We start from the raw sequence: 21,133 nt of genomic DNA on the forward strand, positions 1-21,133 counted from the left end.
GTGAGGTGATGTCTCATTGTGGTTTCGATTTGCATTTCTCTGATGAGTAGCCTTTTCACGTGCCTGTCGGCCGGAGAATCTGCACTCCTAACAGGACCCCTGAGGGTGCAGGTTTGGGCCGTATCTGAGGAGCCGGGCCCCAGGCTCCGTCAGCCTGCCCACCAGCGTTTCTGCTAAGCAGACTCTGTCCTGCTCTGTTGCCTTTTTATTCCAGTTACTCCCACACTCCCCAATCCTTTCCACCCCCCCAGATATAGTACAGCTAAGCTTCATCAGAGATGAAACCTGAAATGACCTTGAAAGAAACTGAAAAAAAAGCATGAAACAAGCTGAGGATCGGCTAATTTTACTGCAAGTTGCCGCTAAAAGGACATCATTCTTTCAGAGGACACCTACAGTCAAGCCTTTTCCTTTCTTTTGTTTTGTTCTGTTTAGATGAACCAATTTCCTCTATATTATGGAAAATGAGGGAATTGAAAAGTGCTGTATGGTCATAATGCCTGCCAATACTTATAATGACAAACAATTATATAATGCATTCATTGCCAATAAACACTATGAAAATGTCTCTTTTAACTCTGTAAGTGAAGTTTCTGTTTGTCTTCATACAGTAATTTAGAAGCTTATCTGCTGCTGCTGCTGCTAAGTCGCTTCAGTCGTGTCCGACTCAGTGCGACCCCATAGATGGCAGCCCACCAGGCTCCCCCGTCCCTGGGATTCTCCAGGCAAGAACACTGGAGTGGGTTGCCATTTCCTTTTCCAATGCATGAAAGTGAAAAAATAAAGTGAAGTCACTCAGTCGTATCCAACTCCTAGCGACCCCATGGACTGCAGCCTACCAGGCTCCTCCATCCATGGGATTTTCCAGGCAAGAGTACTGGAGTGGGGTGCCATTGCCTTCTCTGAGAAGCTTACCTTAATTATCCCTATATCATGCACGGTTGAATAAAAAGTCAGTTTGATGTGCAGTGTGGGATTAAAAAAAAAAGTATCTTACATAATGCCTTCTAAAGCATGAACTCTAACATCAAATTCCTTTTGTGCAAGTCAAGGAGAAACTGATGAAGTCATTTTGCTTGGGTGCACAAAATGAGAATTTTCTTTTACTTACACTTTCTAACAATATAAGGTTGTCATCTTTAATATTTAAGTTCAAGGCTGGAGGGGAAAAGATATTTATGCACATATATGTACAATCTGGGCTTCCCTGGTGGCTCAGATGGTAAAGAATCTTCCTTTAATGCAGGAGACCCGGATTCCTTCCCTGGCTCGGGAAGATCCCCTGGAGAAGGGAATGGTTACCCACTCCAGTATTCTTGGAGAATATGTTCTCCAAGATGTCCTGGAGAATTCCACTGACAGAGGAGCCTGGTGGGCTACTGTCCACAGGGCCACAGAGAGTCGGACATGACTGAGCAACTACCAGCACCAGTACAACCTTAGCAAATATTAGTCATCTGTCCCCAAATACCTGGAACCAAACAGAAGAATAAAATACAGTGCTCAGGCCATCCCAGAAAGTGTGCAAGCTTTTAGATAAAGCGTGGCATAGTCACTGGTGTGACAGCCCCCCTTGGGGTGCCTCGTCCTGCTGCTGGGGCACTCTCCTCAGTGTCCCGAGTCCATTGTCCAGCGCTGATGAGCAGGAGGAACTGTCCATTAGAGGCACGGTGTCCCGAGTCCAGCCTTTGTCTGGCGCTGAGTGAGCAGGAGGAACTGTCCTTGGGGTGCCTCGTCCTGCTGCTGGGCGCTCTCCTCCGTGTCCCGAGTCCATTGTCCAGAGCTGAGTGAGCAGGAGGGACTGTCCGTTAGAGGTCAGACCTATCACTGGACTGGTACGAGCAACAGGCCTGCAGGGATGAGTGTCCAGGTGCTCATGCCGTCTTCAGCTCAGCTCTAATCAGCTTCACCTCAACACAGAAACTGACGTGGAACCAAGTAGGCCATTTATAAATTTCACAACCCAAGCACCCAGGGCAAGCAGCCTACCCTGTGTTTCGAGTATAATTCTAAGACAGCAGGCCTGAGATGCCTACCCTGTGTTTCGAGTCTAATTCTAAAACAGCAGGCCTGAGATGACATGGGTGAAAGATCCAGGGCCTTGACCCCCGAGCCCGGGGCCACTGAGCACCCTTCCATGGCAGCCTCCTCCTTGGTCACAGAAGCCCAGCAGAGACATTTATGAGGAAGACCTGGGTAGACACAGGGCAAGTGGAAAACAGGGAAACAAGACACTTCATTTCTCAAAACTGTGTTTTCAAGGACTTCCCCAGTGGTGCAATGGTTAAAATCTGCTTTTCAATGTAGGAGACGCAGGTTCAACCCTTGGTAGGGGAACCAAGATCTCACACGCCTGGGGGCCTCGAAGCCTGGAGACGCTGGAATGTTGCCACGGAGACCCAACGCAGTCATAAATAAACGAATATTTTAAAAAACTGCAAAAACTGTGTTTTCAAAAGCCTAGCACGGGCTTCAGCCCTCTCGATAGTGTTTCCCGAGGAAATCTAATAACATCAGGGGCTGTTTCCATATCTGGCTTAAGAATTGAGGCCCAGGAAAACTGCCTTGCAAAAGCGTTCCCTCGTGAAATTCTCCACTATTCATGGGCCCACCTTTCCACAGGTGGGCACCTTGAGGCCTAGACAAGTTAAACTGCGCCATTTAAGCCCAGGGCTTCCAAACGCCACTGCGTTTCTCTTCCTCGACGCTGCCCACCTTACAGTAAGGCAGCATACAGCTCAGATTCAGATCTGCCTCTCACAGCTGCCAGGAAACTCCGAATAAATGTCACAGAAATGATCCACTCCCAGGTAGCTGCTGTGAAGAGTAGAGGTGAAGGGATATTTCTAAAAGTTTTCCAGGAAAACACAAGCATGGCGTCCAGCATTCCAACTGAGCGTCAGTTGCTCAGTCCTGTCCGACTCTGCAACCCCATGGACTGTAGCCCGCCAGGGCTCTCTGTCCACGGGATTCTCCAGGCAAGAATACTGGAGTGGGTGCCATTCTGTTCTCCAGGGAATCTTCCCCACCAGGGATCAAACCCCTGTCTCCTGCATTGCAGGCAGATTTTTTACCATTTGAGCTACCAGGGAGGCCCTATTCAACATTACACGCAGAGAAAAGGGGAGTAATGTGTTTTAAATCCTCAGAAACATGTGTTCAATCTAGAGGCTGGCCCTCTGATAAACTGGCTCAAGTGTGAGGCAAAAGAGGTTTCCAGACATCCCAGGACTCAGAATCCCTACCTCTCATTCGTTTGGCATAGCAAGTGAGTGACATTTATGCTCCGTACAGATGAAGGGGTAAACCAAGACAGAACTAAGATACTGGAAGGTGGATGCAACCCAGGAGAAGCGTGAAGAGAAGTCTCCGGAAAACAGAAGAGCGGCAAGCTCCTCCGGAGCAGGAGGCAGATGGTCCCGGGAGGAGACCCTGAAGTAAAGGGGCTCCTTAGAATATCTGAGACGCTGGGTCACTAGGCTGGGGCTTTCCTGGTGGCTCAGTGGTAAAGACCCCCCTGCCAATGCAGGAGACCCAGGTTCCATCCCTGGGTTGGGAAGATCCCCCAGAGAAGGGAATGGCCACCCACTCCTGTTTTCTTGCCTGGGAAATCCCATGGCGAGAGGAGCCTGGCAGGCTACAGTCCCTGGAGCCCGAAAAGAGGCTACTGAGTGACTGAACAACAACAGATCACTGGGGTCAGATAAAAGACAGACAGATGGCAGGACTGATGGAATGTCTGGAACAAAATAAGTAATATTCACAGTCATAATAATGTGCTTTAATTTAAAATAGTGATCCATCACAACAGAGAATTGATACCATCAAAGATGGGGAAACCAAGAGCAAACCATAAAGCATATTATATAATAATGGGAAGGCGGTTGCCAGAAGCAACAGCTAGGAGAGTTCAAAGTGGTTCCTCCAGGTGTGAGCACTAGAGTGTGGGGAGTGGGCCGGGGAGGCCGCCAGGAGGGTTGGGGGCCACAGTGATTCATTTCCCGCCTTCAGGCGCTGCGGAGTCCGGTGCTCCTTCCTGTCCAGCCCAGTTTTGCCCCTTTGGGTTCAGAGGTTTCTATAGTTAAATAGTTTCTATGGTTAAATAGTTCAGAGGAACTATTTGAAAGTTCTGTAACTTGGAAGTGGTATTGTCACTTAGAAGTAAAGAAAAAGAAAGAAAAAAAACCAAACTTAGTCAAGCATGAAAAAACTCAAGAGCATAACAGAAAAGCCCTAAAGCCCAAATGAGTAAGGTTGGTTTCTTGGATCCAACAGAATCTTCTGTCTTTTTTCAAATGATGTTTCCGTCCCTTATTTCTTAAGAACAGAGCTGACGCCCAAAACGTGCTCTTGCTGGGCTCCTGCAGGCCAGGGAGCCCGCTGCTCTGCTTTCCGGAGCCTGCGTCAGTGTGTGTATATGACACCACGCTGTGTTCCGGAAGGACTCGGGAAGAAGTCAAGTTACAGGAAAGGGCTTACATCTTTAAAAGCCTTTGGAATTCTCATTCAAACAATTTTATTCCCAGAGCCATGAGTGAATTTATATTTTAGAAGGCAATGACAGGAGAACAGCTACTATTTATTGAGGGCTTCTTTTGTGCCAGATACTGTGGTAGAAACCGTGTGTGCGCTGGCTCGCCTAATCCCTTCACAGCCGTTTGGAAAATGAGAAAGCTGAGTCTCAGAGGAGGTAAGTGACTTTCTCAAGCCAGAGAGCAAATAAGTTGTAAGGATGAGATGTAAACCAAGCTAATGTAGCTCTGTTTTTAAAATTTCTATTTATCTTTTAAAAACATTTATCTGGTGTGCCAGGTCTTAGGTGTATGCGGCACGTGGGGCCTATTTCTTCGACCAGGGATTGAACCTGGGTCCCCGCCATCAGGGGCACAGAGTCTCGGCCGCTGCTCGGCGGCTGGACCACCAGGGAAGTCCAGCTAACGCAGTTCTAAAGCCTGTGTGTTCAGTCCTCAGACCTCGTGGCACAGAGAAACATTTGTTGCAGATGCACACGGGTTATGCACATACGCACATAATGGATGTGGTAATGTAGCCGGAAGACCTGAGGTTGTTGGGATACTGAAAGCTCAAAATATGCTAGCTGAGTTGCACAGGAAGGAGCACGGGACCTGGGAGACACGGGAGCCTCAACGCTGCACAGCCCGGCTGGGGGTCTCGGGGACCCCCGCCCCACTCTGTCTCCTCCTCCACCACACGGGAGTGTGGATTCCACCAACTCCTAGGTCCTAATGTCCCACTATTCTAAAAGTCATAGGCAAAGTCCACTTATAATCCCAAGGGTAAAGTAAATAAAATGTTTATAGGGCTGAAAAATTATAGGGCAGACATGACTTTACTTAAAAAAAAACAAAACCTCTCAGTTGGAATTAGATGGCATCTTAAAGAGAAAGCTCTCTATTAAGGAAAATATGCAGTAATCAAAAGCTTGGAGAAGAGGCTGAGAAAATGCCTTTCTCTATGGAAAACCTGGTCCTGGAAGCTGCTGTTAGGAGGACAAGGCAGAGAGTCATATGCAAAGCATCTAAAGATTCAGGATGCCAAGGGCGTGATGGTGACTCCAGTCTCCACTGGCTCCCTCCAAAACCACTCAACAGAAACACACAGCCTACGCGTGCCTGGTGGTCTGCCAAGACTTCAAGATGACTCTCCCAGAGCTCCACTCAACCCGTGTCTCTTTATCTTTTTATTTTATATTTAAATATTTATGTGCATGCTAAGTTGCTTCAGTCGTGTCTGACTCTGTGTGACCTTATGGACTGTAGCCCTCCAGGCTCCTCTGTCCATGGGATTTCCCAGGCAGGAATATTGGAGTGGGTTGCCATTCCTTGCTCCAGGGGATCTTCCTGACCCAGGAATCAAATGCGCATCTCCTGCATTGGCAAGTGGGTTCTCTTCCACTGAGCCACCAGGGAAGCCTTTGACATGTTTAACTCATATTCAGTATTTCTGTTCATAGGAGCCACAGCAATCTAGCTGTAGAGGGTTCCGTTGGGGTTGATAGAGAAATAGCCCATGCAGCCTATGCTTGGGTATTGAGAAACAAAGCCAATAATCAGAGGCTCACCCTGGGTGACTTAATGACTTGGATCTTTTATTCAAATCACTTTAACAAATGGAGTCTTCCCACAAGCCCTGGGCACTCTGCCAGGCACGGTGAGCAGTTGGGAGATGCTTTCGCTCTGGTTGCTTAGAGGATTAGCTGGGAAGACCTTTCTGTGACCCCTCTTGCCTACACGTCTTCTTGTTCAGCCACTCGGTTGTGTTTGACTCTTTGCGACCCCACGGCCTGCAGCACGCCAGGCCTCCCTGTCCTTCACTCGTTGCAGCTGCCTAAATTAGTAAGATTTGCATGTGTTCAGGTTGTAGGTAACAGCTGGGATCATTGTTCACATCTCAAACTGGGCTGTGGACCTCTGAGTGTCTGAGGATGTGATGGGGGCCTGTAAGTGCCCTATGATAGATATTTTATTAATTTCATATTTTCATTTTGTTGCTAACTTTAAAAAAATTTCTGTCATACAAAGTGAAGTAAGTCAGAGAAAAACAAATATTGTATATTAATGCATTTGTATGGAATCTAGAAAAATGGTACTGATGAGCCTATCTGTAGGCAGGCATAGAGACACAGATGTAGAGAAAAGACCTGTGGTCAGAGTGGGGAAGGAGAGGACAGGACAAATGAGACAGGAGCACTGACGTGCACACACCCCACGCGCAAAGCAGATCTCACGGGAAGCTGCCGCAGCAAAGGCAGCTCAGCTCGGTGCTCTGTGACGACCTCGAGGGGGCGTGGGGACTGGAAGGCTAAAGTCCTTGGGGTTGCAAAGAGTCAGACACGACTGAGTGACTTCACTGTCACTTTTCAAGTAACATTGCTTTGAAAATTATTTTCGCAAATACAGAGATCCACATGACATTTTCTCTTTCTGTGTGTGTGCTAAGTCGTTCAGTCGTGTCCAAACCTTCGCAACCCCTTGGACTGTAGCCCCTCAGGCTCCTCTGTCCATGGAATTCTCCAGGCAAGAATACTGGGGTGGGTTGCCATTTCCTCCTCCAGAGGATCTTCCTGACCCAGGGATCAAACCCGCGTCTCCTACGTCTGCGGCATTGGCAGGCGGGCTCTTCACTACTAACGCCACCTTAAAAAGGCCCAAGCGCTGCTCACGCTTACAAACACGCAGGCAGCAGGGAAGGGGGCAGTCAGTCCTATGCGGCCCCAGGAGGCAGGCTGCTTGTTAACAGAAGCAGAAGAGCTGTCCTGCTTTGTACCAAGAAACCCGCATCTCCTGGAGCAGTGGATTTCAAAATGGGCTGCTGGAGCTCATAGAATAATTAAAGCTAGACACTCCTCACACATTTTTGGTTGATATGTAAAATTTTCATCATAAGCTACAATAGTCACAAAAAATGTACTTTCCAGGGTGCTTGTTAATATTGGCGTTTGAGAAACAAACTGACCCAGAATGAAAACCTCCATCATTCATTTAAAAAAGGATGTGAACCCCACTTTTACTGAGTGCTTGGGACATCTGTGTCATTCTTTTTTCTTCTCAAGCCTACATTCCCATTCTACTTCTCCCACAGAATTCTATTCCGATGGAAAGTCTGTGCTTCAGGGTAGTAATTGATTGCTCAGTTATACTTCTCTGCCACAGATGTATGCATATAAATTCGAATTTTTAACTTTAAATTTCCAGTGAGTGTGAAGCATTAAGCATTCATTTTCATCTGGATAAAATGGAGTTATTGCTATAATTATTATTAGTTTGCAATTGATCACAATATAAATATATTACAAATGTTGATTGGATATATAATTGTTACATATAAAAAGTCATTAGAAACGCCTCTCTTAAAGCGTGGGTTCGTCCACAGCCGAGCATTCCCGACTGCGCAGTAAGACGGGCGCAGCGTCATTCCTCTGTAGCTTCCGTCTGTACGTATGTAGGTTCTACAGCTCTCTGTTCCCATAAACAGAACGCGGGCATTTTGGCACTCAGTCCTTTGGACTTCTTCCAAGAGGTATTTCAAAAATCACATTCTACTCCATCTTCAAAAATTATTCTATTAATCTATCAGCTGACAACTCAGTTAGGTCCTCCTTCAATTTTATTAAAAGCCAAAAAAAAAAAAAAAAGAACCCGACAAGAAACCGATTTGCTTTGAAAAAAAGATTTGTTATCCAGTCATTGGAGTTATTTAGTTTCTCAGTTTGGGGAAAATATAACCAAAAAGGATGGATATATTAAAACTTAATAAATGACAGCTGACTATGCTTATTATTAATGTCTATCACGTAGGCATTTTATTTCACCCAAAAATATATAGGAAAATCTAAATATTGTTAGTTAATCTCAGTACACCTTTACTAATAGGATATTTTTGATAAATGCAATTACCTTATCAAGGGCTTTACATCTATTTTATTCAAGACACTGGAGCAATCATTTAGTTCATTTGATTTATGGAAATTGGCTGTCATGTAAACGAATTAACAAAGTCAGTCCTCTGTTGGCCCAGCAGTCAGCCAAGTTAGACTGCGGTTTCCTGTGAGAAAAGGTCTGCTTTCCTTTCTCAGTTCAGGAGACTGTTACACTGTGTCTCCCGGGTGACATCCCACGTCCCAGAGAGCAGCAGGAGAAAGCAGGAGCCCACTTCCTGTTGCCGCTCCGCCGCTCCCTCCAGAGGCAGGCGTCCGGTCAGCAGTCGAGCCCGTGAGACGTGCACGCGTGCGCTGTGCTCAGTGGCTCAGCCAGGCCCAACTCTCTGCAAGGCTATGCGCTGTGGCCCAACAGGCTCCTCTGTCCATGGCAAGAATGCCATTTGATCCTTCCAATCCAGGGACCAAACCCACTTCTCCTGCCGTGGCAGGTGGTTCTTGATCACTGAGCCACCAGGGAAGCTCGTTTACACTATACTGTAGTATATTCAGGTTGCAACAGCAGTGTGTCTAGAAGAAAGTACGTACTTTATACTTTATAAAAAGTACATACCTTGAAAAAATGTCTTATTGCTCAAAAATGCTCACCGTCCCCTAAGCCTAAGTCATAGTAATAGTATCAAAGATCATTAGCATCAGATCACTGTAACAATGATAATGAAAAAGTTTGAAATATCGCAAGAATTACCAAAACGTGACAGAGACACAAAGTGAACAAAGGCTGTTGGGAAAATGGCGTGGATCGACTTGACCCATGCAGGGCTGTACAAACCTCAATCTGTAAAAACCAGAGTATCTGCAAAGCGAATAAAACAAAGTGTGTCTGTACTGCAAATGTTAGTTCAGCCTAAAAAAAAGCTCCAAGTAAGTACTGGTCAAGGTTCTAATCCAAATGGTGGAGAAAGACTCTTTGCTGGATTCACCCATCAGTGGTTATGTGAAGAAGCAAAAGCCAGCAGTCAAGACAAGGAACTGGAGGCTCCACCGCCTCCAGCAGCCTGCAAAACGAACAAGGAGGCCCGGGACCCAGGAAATGCACTCTCCTGGAGCAGAGGTCAGAGCACTTCTCCCAGAAGGATTCGCTTGAGGTGTGTTTCGGAGAGCGATGCAAAGGATTGCTACAGGTGCCCTTGAGCCCGACAGCGGACGGGGATCAGGGCGTCCTGAACTGCTTTGGAGGGCGAGGGTGTGGGGCTCTGTAGGAGGCAAAAGGAAAGAGTGTGCTTGTTGAGCGGCCGTGTCTCAGCGCTTCTGAAGCAGGTGGAAATCACAGCCCCAGTCCCTTCACCATGGGAACATCTCGGGTATAAGTACTTCCTTGCATATTAAGAGGACTATTTATAGTTTTCAACGAAAGGCAATTATGTAAAGCACTACTGTGTTATTAGGTATCTGAGCAATACCAGGCGTGTAGGAACTGTTTGCAAAGATCTCGGAGCAGTTCAGACGCTGGCCGATCTGCCTCCTCCGGGTTGGAAGGCATGGATCCCTCTCCCCGCTGCAGCAACACCCCGGGGCTCCAGCTCCCGCGCGCACTGACGCCCCGGCGTGGCGTCACCAGGCCTGTCCGCCCCGCTGAAGTCACGTTTGCGCCGGTTCTCCAGGCGTGCGGGAGCGGGTGGGAAATGCGAGCTCCAGCCCCTTCTGGGACGACTTGGACGGTCCTCCTGCATGTTAGGGTGGTTACTCAGGCTCACCTGCTCTGTGGGGCTGATGAAGGCAGCCAGCTGCCGAGCTGCAGGGGTGGGGGTGAGGAGGAGAGCCTGTCCCGACGGCCAGGTGTGCACAGCTCCTGAAAGGAGACCGAAAGGACGGGGCTTTCCAGTCCTACTGGGCAGAGGGATCTTTGCAAATCAGAGCTTGACTTACACATGATGGTGTCATGAGTTTCTGGACCTTTTGCTGGGCTTCGCTGGTGGCTCAGTGGTAAGGAACCCGCCTGCCAGTGGAGGAGAGGTGGGTTCAATCCCTGGGTAGGGAAGATCCCCTGGAGGAGATCACCCCCACTCCAGCATTCTTGCATGGGAAATTCCACACGCAAAGGAACTTGGCAGCCTACAATCCATGGAGTCCCCAAGAGTCAGACACGACTTTGGGACTGAGCGCACTTAGGCACATGTCATGACTTTCTGGACATTTTGCTACTTCTTAAACATCTCCAGGAAATGGCAACCCACTCCAGTGTTCTTGCCTGGAGAATCCCAGGGACGGGGAAGCCTGGTGGGCTGCCGTCCATTGGGTCGCACAGAGTCGGACACGACTGAAGCGACTTAGCAGCAGCAGCAGCAGCAAACATCTCCATTGCAGTCAAGCCCTGTTTTCTAAAACAACTCCGGACAATTTGCAGCTCTAATGAACCTTCCCCTCTCTCGTGGTTTAAGGAAGTGTTCCCCAACCCTTGAAAATGAGGATGTGAATGCCGATCTCATGGGGGCTGTGAGTGTGCAGTCCCGAGCAATCTCTTCTTGTCTCTCTGTCTGTGAATCACATAATGAGAAACTGCTGGGAGGAAGAAGTTAAATTCAAAAGTAAAACAGTAGAGCCATGAGAAGAGACCCTTACAGAGGGGAAAGGTGGTCTAAACCCTGTTGACTTAATAAAGAGGAAAATGTAGGTGTGAAAGGAGGGTTACAGAGCAATTAGGAGGCTGGTCATCAGAAGGGCCATTAAAGCAGTGACTGGTGTTGGGAGGAGGGACGCCCCCGCTGCCGCTGGAGACGAGGAACCAGGAGATCGAGAAGGAAGCTGGGAGGTGGCTTATAATGCAGCCCATCCAAGCATGTGATTTAATTTCATCTTGAACCACCCGAATCCTCTCTTGAATATGAGGTTCCCCTGACTGGCATTGTGTGTGGAATTCTTGTCTTTGCCCGTGAAAGAGGAACCCCATCACAAAGGCCCAAAGTAATTACATTTTAAATAAACTTAAGCCACCAATTCTTAAATGGGTCTTTTTAATTTCAAGGCACAACTTTATACTTAACTGTCATCCCTCCACATTCTACTTCTTGGTTTTAGCCGTTGAGGATTAAGTGACCATTTGGTTGTTATTTTGGAAAATCAGAAATATGATTTGAAACACTTAAAAGAGGGCCACGTCCTGAGTTAAACCGAAATGCAACTGAAATACCTTAGAGCAAATAGTGTTTGGTATTCAATGTCATGTACGGGCTTCCCAGGGGGCACGGTGTAAAGAATCCACCTGCCAGTGCAGGAATACGCAGGAGATGTGGGTTCGATCCCTGGATCAGGAAGATTCCCCTGGAGGAGGAACTGGCAACCCACTCCATATTCTTACCTGGAGAATCCCATGGCCAGAGGAGCCTGGTGGGCCACAGTCCATGGAGTCACAGAGAGTCGGACACGCCTGAGCGACTGAGCACGAGCCGCTCAGTGTCAGAGGAGCCTGAGTGTGAGCACCGAGGCTGGCCTTTCCTCAAACTGACAAACAGAGCCGGGTGATTGAAGGCAGCAGATCCTGCTGGACCCAAGGTCAGGACCAAGTTCATGGTCCCTCCTGTGGTGTCTCCTCCTCTTTACTGAGAACAGATAACCCCTCCTCAAAGCAGAAACACAAAGCCCAACTTTCCACCTTCCAAACCCAGAGCCTGAACTTTCCCCCTTTGGACACGTGAACAGAGAAAGACAGGAGCAGAGAGACGCCGAGAGCGCTTCCTTCTTACAACCTCGTGAACACATCTCCCGATGAGAAGACAGTTCCCCAGGACCCCACTTAATAGTGAATTATTGCTTTAGCATATCAGCTTGTACCCTAGAGGCCGAAAGGAATTACGGAAAATGCCTGATTTACTTTTACAAAGTGATTTACGCACAGGGGTGTAATCTGTCTCAATAAATCTGAAGTGTCTACAAAACAAGGCACTCCTGAGGTAACACAAACAAGGCGATTTCAGTCCTGTAGTTATTTACCACCACTGGGTTCAGCTTCCCTCCGCCTGGATGCTGGAGACAATGAACACGGCCTGTTTCACTCACTCTGTCACGTGAAGACCGCTTTCCTCCCGTGGAGGGAAGACGGGACGGCAGTCGGGGAATCGCCCCCTTCCCTCCCCTCTCGCCCCCTCTTGGAGATCGGCCCTGGGATGATCTGAGACTAGGGCGCTCTTGACGCTGCCGGGGGCTTTTCAGAAGGACGCGGAGCTCTTGGGCCCACAGTCGGCAGGACGAAGCGTGTCTCTCTTTCACCAGGTCAGCTCTCCCTTTCATATTTACCTGCCTGTCCTCTGGTTCTGCAGTTGGATTCGTAACTGAACGGTGAAGCTCAGGTTCAAAGACTCGGACAGTTCCTGACCTGGAAATCAGACACGGCAGCTGCAACTAGATTTTAAAGAAGGCCTGTCTTTTGTGACTTCATGGAGGAGTCTGAGTTCACAAAACTCTTTTCAACCTTAATATTTATTGAGGGCATTTCCCCAGAGAGCATTTGCTCAGGTTGCTGCTGCCAGGAGCTGGAAATATAGTTCACTTAAAAGCGGTCTTATTTACACAACTTGAGAATATTTATGTCACGACCACTGATTGAATGTTCGGCCCATTTTCTTATCAGCAGTGCATCTCCCCCAAATGAGAAACCGTGATAAGGACTACAGGGACTGAAATATCCATCTAGTATGACAGAACCAGGTCTGCATTTAGGGGGAAGAGGCTACGAGTCTGGAAAAAGCTGCCCCAACAGAAAACGTCTCCTCTGTCTACTTGACCATAATAAAGCTCTGATCAAATTCAAAATCCTAAGACACACACTCAAACTTATTCAGACAAATTACTTCTCTTCCTGAAAACCATTTTGTAAGCCTGAAATTTCAGCAGAGAAAGGATTCTAACCATTTCCAACTAGTTAAAAAAAAAATCTCCTTCCCCTTCCCCACTCCCAAATTCTTCCTAATGAGGATCTCAAAGTAGGAGACCCCAGCCTGGGTCTCCTAAAGAGAGATCAATAATTGGACAGAGACCCATGCACATGTACGGATGTGAGAGTTGAACCATAAAGAAGGCTGAGTGCCGAAGAATTTATACTTTCAAACTGTGGTGCTGGAGAAGACTCTCAAGAGTCCCTTGGACTGCAAGGAGATCTGACCAGTCAATCCTAAAGGAAATCAGTCCTGAATATTCATTGGAGAACTAATGCTGAAGCTGAAGATCCAATACTTTGGCCACCTGACTCATTGGAAAAGACCCTGATGCTGGGAGAGATTGGGGGCAGGAGGAGAAGGGGACGACAGCGGATGAGATGGTTGGATGGCATCACCAACTCAATGGACATGAGTCTGAGCAAACTCCATGAGATGGTGAAGGACAGGGAAGCCTGGCATGCTGTAGTCCATGGGGTCACAGAGAGTTGGACACGACTGAGCGACTGAACAACAGCAACAATCCAGGAACAAAAACAGCCCTGGGAGGGCTCAGAAGGCCACTTGATGGAAGAAACCCGAGGGTAAGTGCCCGGAGTGATGAGGAGCACAGCTTCATTCTGCCTGCGTTGCCCACCCTTGAGCCCACCCCTGCTCTGTGCACGAAGGAAACCGCCCCCCAAGAGTTCCCCTTCACAGGAACGAGAGAGAGGGCAGTGAGCAGCCTCCCAGCTTTGGGGGCCCTGCACCCCGATCTGCTTTGCTTACACCCCCCTCATGCATCCTCAGTCTGTGCAGTCGTGTCTGGCGCTTTGCGACCCCGGGGACTGCAGCCCGCCGGGCTCCTCTGTCCATGGGATTCTCCAGGCAAGGACACTGCAGCCGGCTGCCATGTCCTCCTCCAGGGCATCTTCCCAACCCAGGGATCACACCCGAGCCTCACGTCCCCTGCACAGGGTTCACACCCGAGTCTCACGTCCCCTGCACAGGGTTCACACCCGAGTCTCACGTCCCCTGCACGGGGACCACACCCGAGCCTCACGCCCCCTGCACGGGGATCACACCCGAGCCTCACGCCCCCTGCACGGGGACCACACCCGAGCCTCACGCCCCCTGCACGGGGACCACACCCGAGCCTCACGCCCCCTGCACGGGGACCACACCCGAGCCTCACGCCCCCTGCACGGGGATCACACCCGAGCCTCACGCCCCCTGCACGGGGATCACACCCGAGCCTCACGCCCCCTGCACGGGGACCACACCCGAGCCTCACGCCCCCTGCACGGGGATCACACCCGAGCCTCACGCCCCCTGCACGGGGATCACACCCGAGCCTCACGCCCCCTGCACGGGGACCACACCCGAGCCTCACGCCCCCTGCACGGGGATCACACCCGAGCCTCACGCCCCCTGCACGGGGATCACACCCGAGCCTCACGCCCCCTGCACGGGGATCACACCCGAGCCTCACGCCCCCTGCACGGGGATCACACCCGAGCCTCACGTCCCCTGCACGGGGTTCACACCCGAGTCTCACGTCCCCTGCACGGGGATCACACCCGGGTCTCACGTCCCCTGCACGGGGATCACACCCGGGTCTCACGCCCCCTGCACGGGGATCACACCCGGGTCTCACGTCCCCTGCACGGGGATCACACCTGCATCGACAGGCAGGTTCTTCACCACCAGCACCACCTGGAAACCCTAAAGTAGCTAAAAGTAAAATAATCTGGTACTGGATATGTAAAAAGATGACATGGTGACATCAGACACATAAAATGTGTGTGTGGGGCAGTCAGTGGGTAGAGTTTGCATGTGCAGTGGAAGTTCAGTTATGACCAGCTTAAAATAGACTTCTGTCTCTAAGACTCTTCAAGGGAGCCTCAGGGTAACCACGAAACGAAACCCTTGGGTAGGCACACACAAGATGAAGAGAAAGAAACCAACGTTCACCGCTGTGGAAAGTCATCAGTTTACAGAGGAAGATCACAGGAGAGGAAGAAAGGGACAAAAACTGCAGAACAGAGCGAAAGCAGTCAACAAACCGGCAGTCAGGGAGGCAGCTCAAGCCAGCCCCACGCTGGGATCAAGAGAGGTGTGCAGTGTGGCATCTGTTGTCCCCAAGCTCCCCTCAGGGCCTTGTATGTTTCATCATGACCTAGTTCATCGGGTAGATGGCTTCTCAGGGACAGAGGACTGTCACAGGCCTCTCAAAAGAATGGCGTGAGGACGTCCCTGGCGGCCCAGTGGTTAAGATTCTGTGCTTCCCCTCCAGGGGCAGGGGTCCCATCCTTGGCCTGGCAACCAAGATCCTGCGTTTCCTGACCCGCATGCCATGCAGCTCGGCCAGAAAAATAAAGTGAAATAAAGATATGTTTAAATGTTTTAGACAGTCAGCGGGAATTTGCTGTCTGATCAGGGAACTCAAACCCGCTGCTCTGTGACAACCTAAGAGGAGTGGGACGGGAAGAGAGGTGTGAGGGAGACTCAAGGAGGAGGGGATGCCTGTATGCTGCTGCTGCTAAGTCACTTCAGTCGTGTCCGACTCTGTGCGACCCCATAGACGGCAGCCCATCAGGCTCTGCCATCCCTGGGATTCTCCAGGCAAGAACACTGGAGTGGGTTGCCATTTCCTTCTCCAATGCATGAAGGTGAAAAGTGAAAGGGAAGTCGCTTAGTCGTGTCTGACTCTTTGCGACCCCATGGACTGAAGCATACCAGGCTCCTCTGTCTATGGGATTTTCCAGGCAAGAGTACTGGAGTGGGTTGCCATTGCCTTCTCCAGGATGCCTGTATACCTATGGCTGATTCATGCTGATAGACGGCAGAAACCAATACGATACTGTAAAGGAATTATTCTCCAATTAAAAATAAATTTTTTAAAAATTAAGAAAAAAGAATGCTGTGGAACACAAAATTGGTGTTGTTTTTTATTTTTAGCTCTAGCATTTAGGAAAGACCTGGGGGGCACAGAAAAGCCATTTCCAGCCCCAGAAATCACACCTTGCACCAGAGTCACTAGGATGATGGAGGGCTTGCTGCAAATCCATCTTGAGCCCCCGTGTAGAGCCGTGAGATTTGCCGTGGGCTGGGGATCCCAAGATGACTAGTGCTCAGTCCAAGCCCCCTGCCTTCTTTGTCTCTGGGGCAAACAGATACAAACATGCAGACCTCGTTTCTCAGTCGGCAACAGTGATCTTTGTCGAGGCGGTTTCCAGTATGTGAGCACGCCCTCAGCCCTGGGTCTGCTGGCTGGGCTTGACTGTCAGGGGTGCAGGGCTCCCATCAGGTGAGAGAGGTGAGCAGGGTGGCCAACCACCGCCCCAGGGAGGGTGAAGACAGCATTTACCACCGCACTGCCCCGTCCTTGGCGACCCGCCACGGTTTGGATTTTGGCTTGAACACCCCCAGCTGTGAAGGGTGGGTTTTTCTGTTTTCACAAGGTGCTGTTTCATCTGGCTTGGTTTTGGTCTTGATAGGAGAAATCCCAGATTCTGCAAAAGGTGCCTAGCATTAGTTCACAGGCTTGTTAAACGTCCCCTTCACAGGAATGCAGAGGGCTTGTTCTTTACAGTGGAATTAAAAAATCACAAAAGCGGATACGAAGATTGTTATGAAAAATACACTGCATTTTCATTGCACGTGGGGCGATTTGAAAATATAGATCCATTCACTGTGTGGTTCGTTCATTTTATTTCTAAAAAGTAAGTCGGCTACAGCGCAATCCAACCGCACTGGGACAGCACGAGCAGCGCCCTTGCTCTCTGGTGAAGTGAGGCCGCCCCATCTGCACCGCGTTCTGGCCCCAATGCGTTACCTGAGCCTCATCAAGGAACGGTTAGGTGATCCTAGGAAGCAGAAGGGTCTATAGGACAGTTGGTATGAACTTAAGATCCAAATAGTATAAAACAGGCAAGAGCAAACAGGAAGGCAGGGGGCTATTCTGTTACAATGTTTTGAGACTAAAAAAAAAACACGTTATGAACTGCAACTATATGGTACAACTTTTTAAGGTACAAAGGACGTTGTGACAATGCTTGTGGAATTTGAATGTAGACCGTACACTATTCTCTATTACGTATGTTGCTGTTCAGTCTGGTCCAGCGCTTTGCGACGCCATGGACTGCAGCACGCGAGGCTTCCCTGTCCTTCTTATAATATTATGTACATTATTATTATTTATCTTAATTTAAAATAGATATTAAGGCAAATTTTCTTCAGTGTGATAATAGGGTTGTGGTGGAGTTGCAGGACGCTTGCTGAAGTATTCATGGGTAAATGTCCTGCTGCCTGGAACATCCTTTCAAATGGCTCAGCTGAAGCCTACGTATATACAAGAAGAAGAACACGTTGCCCAGAGAAGAGGCAGAATGGGTGCCGCTTTCCTGTGGGAGATGGAGTGTATCCTAAGGGGCTCACCCGGCCGGGGTTCTCACCTCTGTTCCTGGTGAAAGATTGAGATAATAAAAGGCATGACGGTTTGATTCATACTTGGGAATGAATTCAATGCTGTAACTCTGAAGAACCAGCTAAGCAACTTTAGGTGCCAGAAGTGAACGCACCGTCCTTGGAAATGAGAATCCGTGCTGCGGCTTTATGGGCAAACACGCCGCCGGGACTCGTTCTTGTTTCTGAGTCTGAACTGGGGACGGTCCTGCTCCAGAGGTCGTGGGTGCCGTGACTGTGGTCTCACTGCTGGGAGACCGTTCCCGTCTGAAGCGTATGAAGCATGTTCTTAGTGCTTGGGGGCCAGGTTGGAGCGGGGAAACAGGCCATTTTCAGGATGGCTGTGCATTTCCCTCCTTCCCAGCCGAGCTTTGGACCCTGAGCCCAGACTCCCCCGCCTCCCCCTCTGCTCAGGCCCGGAGGGAGCTGTGATTGCCGGGCGGGGACAGGGCCGCGTCCACCCCTGGGGGCCAGGAACCAGCCCCACCCGGGCACTGGATCTGAGCGCTCGGTGTGAGGCAGTGCCCTCCGCCTGCTTTGCCCGGGGCCCGAGTCAGGGCTCTGCCAGGCTCACCACCAGACCTGAGATTGGAGAGAAGGCACTGGGTTTTCGAAGATCACCTTGCAAATACCAAGAGAAGCACTCCTTCAGTTTCTACCAGGGGTGCTCAACAGCTCTTCAAGGGGATACATAAGCCCTGACCAGAAGGAGACAAGCCAGGATTTGTCAGGAACAGCTTAGCTGAGTCAATAATTCCCAAATTGTTACTAATGATTTGTTGAAAATGAGTAACTTGTAGCGCCGTTGGTTTCCTCCTTCCCTCCCTCTCTCTTTTCTTTTTCTTCCTTCCTGTCAACAAATACTGGCAAACTGATGCTCCAAGGGACACTTGTAAAACCTTTCCTTCCTTTAAGCGCTGTGGCCTGTCTTTCCAGAATTCTTCCACTTGTTTTCCTCCTTCCCCCTCCCCCAGTCTGTGATTGATTTTCATCCAGTTATTCTGACCTTGTGTTGGTTTGTTCGTGCCAAGTTGGAAGCAACCAAGTTGTCCAATAATAGGAATTTAGTTGGAAACAAGTCAAATGGTTAACAATAGTGTGTTGCTTAAATAAATTATAAAGGTGTCTTACATTATATCCCCAAACTTTAAAAGTGATAACATCCATTTCTGCCTGTTTCTAAACTTTCATGAACACATTGACAGATGAGCAAAGCAGGTTAAAAGTAAATCAGAAAAAAGTTAAACCTAACACAATTCCAGATAATTTTTTTCTGCTGTATCATCTATGATGTAAGATCATTTTATTTTTCTAAAATCAGCTGACGTTCACTACATTAAAAGAGCTATTTATGTGTATATATATATATAGTCAAGCGAAAAGAAGATAACAACAGCAGCAGTGTTTCCAGCCATCTAGTGACAACCATGATTATTTCGGTACCTTCCCAACCAAATGATGTTCTGCTCACTGACCTAAGTTTCCCCTCCCCCGCTCCACCCCACCCGGCTTCTGTCAAGCTCCGCAGTGACGCTCATGCGGCTGAGTCCTCAATCCTTAACCCACAAGATAGGCCCCGCAGACACGCCCACTCGCCCCACACTGCCCCTGACACACCACAGGTATTTGTGAGTAGTCTGCGGATAATGCCCACCACCCCAAGATAGTCCCACCGTAATTCTGAAAACTGTAACTGTTACCTTTGCGTGCTTAGTCACTTGGTCATCCAACTCTGTGACCCTATGGACCATAGCCTGCCAGGCTCCTCTGTCCATGGGATTTCTCCAGGCAAGAACGCTGGAGTGGGTTGCCATTTCCTTCTCCAGGGTATTTTCCCGACCCAGGGATCAAACCTGGTCTCCTGCAGTGGTAGGCAGATTCTTTAATATCTGAGCACCAGGGAAGGCTTTGCAGGTGTGATTAAGGATCTGGAGACAGCAGTTATCCAGGATTAGCCAGGGAGTCTTGAGCGTGATGATGTGTATCCTTGTAAGAGGGAGGCAGAGGGAAGTTCAGTGCACTCACGGAGGGGGAAGCAATGTGAACACAGAGCAGAGACTGCGAGATTCTGGCCTTGCGGGCTGGAGCGATGACCTCAGGCCAAGGGAGGCGGGCATCACCGGAAGCTGGACGTGACAAGGAACAGGCTCGTCCCCAAGTCCTCTGCAGCGGGCACTGCTGACACCTGGGTTTCCGCCCCGAGATACAGGTTTCGGGCTTCGGTCTTCAGAGAAGACACCTTTCTGTTGTTGCCAGCCACCCAGTCGATGGTGATTCGTCAGCGCAGTCACAGCAGTCAGTAAGTATTTTTAGAATAAATGAAAGAGACACATTTGTTTTGTTTTTGCAAAAATGGGTTCACTCTGTGCCCTAATCACGTTGTGACTGTTTCTGCTTTCTGCCCAGTCTTGGGAAGCAGAAGGCAGCTTCTATCTTCGCTCAGCGCTTAGCCGTGAGCCAGCTGGCTGCAGCCTCTGAACAGGTATGGAGAGCCACGCACCTGCTGCTCCTCGGTTTCACGAATCCGTTGCAGCGCGCTCACTGCATCATGCAGGGGTCGGGGGACGAGGAGAACGAAACTCAGATAAGCCAGGAGCCTCGCCGTAGCCACCAGCACTGCAGCGCTGCCACTCAGTGGGCTCATTCGAATTCCTTCTCTTCTCCTTCAGACAGAGGAGCTGTGGTCAGAGCACACAGGTGGAGCGTCCTGGCCACGAAGGACTCTGGACATAAGTGCAGAATAAGGGTCCAGCTGAAGGGACAGATCTGGGTGTCTTTTGCCCAGAAATGTGATTTAGTGTCCTAAAGACAGCAAAGGAGACCACAAGATAAAAGGCAGAAATCCGGGGAAGCAGATTAGACTCAAAAGAAAGCAGAAATTATGTTAGCACTGCAAGGGAAGTGAATTTACTTCTTAGGTTTTCAAACTTACTCAGAGATGGTTTTATGAGACCATGTGGCTTATGTAGGGTGGATGTCACTGATGCGCTGGTCTGATCTTCGAGGAGAGAAGGGCAATGAGAAATGCACAGGAGACAGAGGACGTCAGTGGAGCCGGAGAGGAGAACTCACACAGGAGGCCAGGAGACAGCGTGTACACAGCAGTGAGGGGTCAGCACGGCCCCGGGTGTGTGGTCGGCAGTGTGTGAGCAAAACGAGTCAGACGTCAGAGCAAGACCAAGGAGGACTCCACTGGAGTCAGACAGCAGAGCAAGACCCTGGAGGAGGAGGACTCCGCCGGAGTCAGATGTCAGAGTAAGACCGCGGAGAGGGTCTCCACTGTCATGAGTCTCCATTCGGGACCTGTTGAAAATTCTCCAACTCACCCAGGACCCTGGTTCTGCAAACATCGAAGACG

This window comes from Bos indicus, chromosome 24, assembly GCF_029378745.1.
Source record: "Bos indicus isolate NIAB-ARS_2022 breed Sahiwal x Tharparkar chromosome 24, NIAB-ARS_B.indTharparkar_mat_pri_1.0, whole genome shotgun sequence".
NCBI classification, from domain to species: Eukaryota; Metazoa; Chordata; class Mammalia; order Artiodactyla; family Bovidae; genus Bos; species Bos indicus.